Below are 6,000 nucleotides of genomic sequence, written 5' to 3' on the forward strand. Positions count from 1 at the left end.
GAACAAAAACAGAGATGGAAGGACAGGGACAAGCTCTACTAACAACTGAAAGTTTATTTGAAAAAACACAGGTTATATTCGCTCAAATTACAAACCGAAGCGCCTGCACTTCCCGGGAAAAAAGCACACAAAATAAAGTTAAGAATCCAGATACAAAACTTCGCACTCGTGGTTGGTTACAGGTGTGCTAACGCACGTGTCGCTGGTCTTGTCAATGTGATAGGCTTCACACAACTGCCTAGTCAACTGATATTGATGTCTAAACATAATCTTAGCCTTGTTAAGAAGAGGAAAGCATGCTTTTTATTACACCTTGAACATACCGGGTTTGTTCAGATGACAATCTCTGTAATGAAGGGACCGATTTGATTAAGGAGCACCATTCGAAGACGATTTATGCTGGCGTAAGCGCGGGTTTATGCATTTCCCGGTTTGCCCAATATAATGCGTGCCGCATTTAAAAGATATGTCATAGAGCACTCTTTCTGCTCATGGCACAAAAGGAGATTCATGTTGCACTTGGCATGCATTTTTTCTTTTCCCTCTTTTTTGCTGCTGTTGCCGGGCTCTTTTGTCAACAATAGCAAAAACCTTGTCTAGGTAATTAGGGACCGAAAGGAGCACTTTAACCCCATATCTAGTACCAACCTCCTTAAGCCAGTGGGATAACTGATTATGTAGGGTATTACCGCTTACTTCATTCTGTCATTACCGGAATCACCATGTGGTTCATCTCAACCAAGTGACTTCATCTTCTTCACGATTCTGTTGCTAGCAAGCGCTATCACATCATTCGGGAAGCCCGCTAACCTTAGGCTATGAGCCTGCTGTTCGAAACTGCTGCCTAAAGTATGAACACATGATTTCGTAAGTGCAGATCCTAAACAAGACACTGCTATGCCGCATTTTACTACATTCGAATGTCCAGACTAATAATTTAGCATAGGTTTTCCGACCATTGTAGGAAGGACCAACAAACATGATTCACCTTTTTATTCAATCTAATATCCAAGAATTGCAGCTTGAAGAATTTCAGAGTAAACCCGCTTTTTTTCAAAAGTCATTAAAATGGCATCCACATGCGCCTTGAAGTCATGGGTTTCAACAAAAACGAGATAATCGTCTACATATCTGAAGATTTGTTTTACATGTTTGTCTAGGTTCTCTTAATGCACCTATCCCCATAAAGAAAGATTTTACTAAGAACTGGTACCACTTTTGAGCCAATGCACACCCCTGCTTTTTGAACAAATAGCCTGCCTTCCCATTCAACAAATGTGGATTTGAGATAGAATGACACTAGCTCCTAAAACGAGCCCACAGATACACCGCACTTTGAAATGAATGCTTCTTCATCATCAGCCTCTGCTCTACATTTCATATCACACTGAAGGAGCCTATCATGTGGAGCCTATCTTGTCCCTGTCCTTCCTTCACTGTCTTTGTTCCTCGTCACAGCGCTGGTGAAGTTGTAAGCATTAGATTGTTCAACGGCAACTTGAAGTTTGCTGCGAATATGGTAACGCGGACTGCCAATTTGCAAGAATTTAAGTATTCTTTGAACGAATTATTTACGTATTTACGGAAGTGCACTTCAAGTACATTGACATCATGCAAATACCATTTCCTGAAACGCGATTTCGACAAGCGATATGGAGCTGAGAATAAAACATCTATTCCTACTTTTTTCCTATCCTTCTTAAGTAGTGTGAAATCTTGTGTGCGTAGGGAACGACTGCGAGTTTATCCTTATATATTCTTTTTCTTCTTTGTCTCTCAAAAAGGCCTCAGCAACTGAGGACAAGAGGGCCAACGGGTAACCAGCCTGCAGTAATCGGCGCTTCCGGGCTAAGAAGCTATCTTCCAGTTTGGGGTTGCAGGATTTTGTTGAATGCATTGTTAACGCATGAAGTGATGATGCTGCGCTTAACTAGCTTCAAGTGCACTCAATCAAAAGAGGTAAGAGGTTTGTTGGCCCGAGGCACAAAGGCCCAGCAGACGTGATTGGGGTTAAAATATATTCCTAAATCTAAAAACCGTGTGAAGCCTTTTCTTGGTAGTTCTTGAGCGAAAACCAATAGGTCAGAATGCTTGAAAAATTACCAAAAACTTTGGAAACTTCGGAAGGGAGGACGTCCTGCTAGCATTGCAATATCACAAAGTAATCATCCACGAATCTAAAGATTTCTTTCGCATTATTGCACTGAAGGGACCTGTGTAGCGCTCTGTCTTGCATGGCTAAGTAAAGAACATTGAGGATAAGTGCAACTTGTGACTGATACAAATGCCATAGTTTTGAACGAAAAGCTAACCGTTCCATTCTGCGGATGTCGATCTTAAGAACCGATATAGTCATTAAGCCTGCAGACAAAGGATTTAGCATAGTTATCCTGCCGGCCGAAAAATACAAAAAAGCTTTTAGGCAACTCAACAACCCTTGTCATTATAGTAAATTAGATTCACATCCCACTTCAGAGTTCTGCAAATTGATTCTGAACAAACTGGCAAACTTATTATCAAGGGAACTAATCACGCAGTCCGACGACCACTTCTTAAATCCGCTAAACAAACAGGCAGGACGCTTTTACCTACTTCCCAAAATCCATAAGGTTTCCGCAGAAGACTTGTTTACCGCAGATATCCCCGGCAGACCTATCGTTTCAAACAATAACACGCCCACAGAGAACTTATCAATTTTCCTGAACAACTATCTTGCAGATATTACCACCCACCTCCCTTCCTTTGTCGAGGATACACCGCACTTTCTGCGCATAATAGAGTCTCTGAATGACGCTTCCATTATCCCAGCAGATAGCATACTTGTCACACTTGACGTCGCCGCTTTGTACACAAATATTCCCATAAATGAAGGTATCGACGCACTCTCCAAAATTATAACTCAAAGTCCTCACCCGCACGAAACTGAAGTGTACCTCAAGCTGCTTGAATTGGTACTAACACTCAACTACTTTGAATTCGATTCTTCTTACTACCTTCAAGTATTTGGAACAAGCATGGGCACTCCCTTCGCACCCACCTACGCGAACATTTTTATGGGGCTACTAGAATCTAAACTTAAAATTCATTTCTAAAAAAACCACTTATATACCTGCGTTACATAGACGACATTTTCATGATATGGGAGCATGGGGCTGAGACCCTGAAGGCATTCGTCCCACATTTCAATTCATGCCACTCCAGCATTAAATTCACCTTAACCTCCTCGAAAACGCAAGTCAATTTCCTTGACACCACTGTCCATTTAGAAAATAGCAAGCTCAAAACCACACTTTACAGGAAGCCTACTGACCGACAACAATACTTAGATTTCACTAGCCATCATCCAAGACACTGCAAACAAGGTATATTCGTAGGACAGGCAACGAGACTAAGAAGAATATGTAGCGACGAGGACGACTACCTGAAACACCTCCACTCGCTAAAAAACACTAATCACCAGAAACCATCCACAGACAACCCTTAATAATGCGTTCCAACCAGCAACCACTTTGAAACGAGATGTAGTTCTTAAAAAACGAACAAAAGCAAACAGTCAACGACCTCCTGCACTTATAACGAAATACTCAAACGCGCTTCCAAACATAAACAATATCCTGCGGAAATACCACCCCATTTTAACTGGTAACGACCGTCTCAAGAAAATATTTCCCGGCGCACCAAGGGTAACATACACACGCAACACAAACCTGAAGGACATCCTGGTGCATGCTAGGCTCGGTAAAAAACCACCACCGACAGTAACTTCATGCTCTCGACCTAGATGCAAGACATGCAAACAAAGGGCCACTACGGTTAAAAGTACGGCAAGCGATTTCAGTTTCGATATAAAGACCAGTTTTGACTGCACATCGTCCAATATTATCTACATGCTCCAGTGCTCCTTCTGCCAGAAACAATATATCGGAGAAACCGGGCAAACAATGAGTGCCAGATTCACGGTGTAAGAAATAGTTCAGGTGATAGAGCTCACCGCGCCGTCAACACGGCGGCCGGAGAGGAAATTCAGTACCCATTTCCCTCCCACGCCACCAGATGGCGCTAGGGCCGAGGGGGCGTGGCGCCTTACGCTGTGTTCGTAGCGTGCTGCTTTTGCGCTTGCTTTTCACGTTTGTGTCTCGCTTTGGTCGTGATGATTTCACTTGTGTGGTGGCGTTTTGGTTGCCAAGGATTATCTTCTTCATGCGTGTAGTCAAGTCGTCTCTTTGAAGGCAAGAGAAATGGGGAAAAAATGCTTTGTGCCCCGGTGCAACTCCGGGTACCAGAGCTGTGCTGACAAAGTATCGCTCTTTGCGGCTCCAAAAGAAGAGGAACGCTTGAAGGTATGGCGCCACGCTATTCCGCGTAAAGACCGTATGTTGCAGGCAACGGACTACGTCTGCGAAAAACATTTTGACGCAAAATATATTACAAGGACTTGGGATGCTGTTTACAAAGGGCATGTGCTGGTTAGTGCGCCGCGAAGAGCTTGCCTGGCGAAGGACGCAGTCTCTACGATATTCCCCGGCTGTCCTAGCTACATGTCGAAGGAGGAGAGAAAAAGGAAAGAACCCGCGAACCGCCAACCGCCTGTAGCTAGGAAAAAACTCCGTGTAACATCTGACTGCCCTGTATCTGCAACTGCTACTGACGCTGCCGGTGACATGCCGTCGGAACCGCCAGATGCATTAAGTGTGGCTGTTGTTCCTGTAGCACTTCCAACGATGCTTTCTTCAAATGCATTCCCTGCGATTTTCGAAGCGGCAGATAGCCTAGCACTCCCGAACACTGCGTGGGCCTGTCATAAAATTGACCTGGACGGCGTGCGAACAGTAGTGTATGCAGAATTGCATTTACTTAAGTCAGCAACTCTGCTTTCAAACACTGCGTCAGGTAACGATGACAGCGAGTACTTCACTGCTCCTCCAAGCCGTGTTGTTACAAGAAAAGCAGTTTCTATTGACAGCGAGCTGAAAGTTACTGTTGCGCTGCTGGGAAAAGAAGCCCCTTGCTCCTGTGGGTTTCCTTCCGAGGTGAGCTGTGTTCAAGATATTGAGTCCTTGATCGCCCGCGTCAACGAAACACGTTTGTGTTCTGGTGGACCGAACGTTAGAGCCTATCCTAAAGTCCAGCCTGAAAGTGCGTTTGTTGACGTCACAGGCCAGTGGCGGCACAAAAAATGTGCGTTGATTCTCAAACACAGTGGAAGCGTGTGCTTATACTGTGAGCGTGTTCCAACGACACTTCGAATTCACGAGAAACGAATGGTCGAGAAAAACAAAGAGAAAAAACGTCCTCGCTATTTCCGCATGACTGTCCCCGGAGCCAGTAACATAGCTGCTTTCAGGAGAGCCCGATATGCTCTGAAAAGGTCAGTTGACTCTCTACGAAAAAGGCTCCGAACAATCACGATGCAGCTAAAGCAGGCGAAGAATAAACTCTCCTCAATTTCTGATGAAACCCTGAGTGAGAAGCTAAGTGGCTTACATATTCCTGAAGGACAAGCAACTGCCATAAAAGAGTGCATTGCAGCTGCAAAATGCAAGAACAAAAGTGGCCGACGTTACACAGAACATTGGCTACTACTCTGCCTGCTTCTTCACATTCGCAGTCCATCAGCGTACTCATTCTTGAGGGACAACGACATATTGCCGCTGCCGTGTGTTTCAACTATAAAGAAGTACTTGTCAATGGTACGTGTGAACTGCGGTTTTGATCCACGCTTTTTTGCTGCTTTTAAGAAGAAGCTCGCAAAAAAAGACACTTTCCAGCGGCATGGTATTCTTATTTTCGATGAGATTCACGTCCGGAAAGAGATGCGAGTAAACGCAAGAACGATGACCTACACTGGATTTGCAGACTTCGGGGATGGTGTGGCAGCCCCAGAGAAGCTAGCGGACCACGGACTGGTGTTTTTATTTCGTTCCTTCGGGGAAAACTACTCCCAACCCGTTGCAGTTTTCGCCAGCTCTGGACCAACAAAAGGAACTGTGTTGGCAGAGC

Source organism: Amblyomma mixtum, chromosome 7 (assembly GCF_055824585.1).
Source record: "Amblyomma mixtum isolate Tamu chromosome 7, ASM5582458v1, whole genome shotgun sequence".
Lineage (NCBI taxonomy): Eukaryota > Metazoa > Arthropoda > Arachnida > Ixodida > Ixodidae > Amblyomma > Amblyomma mixtum.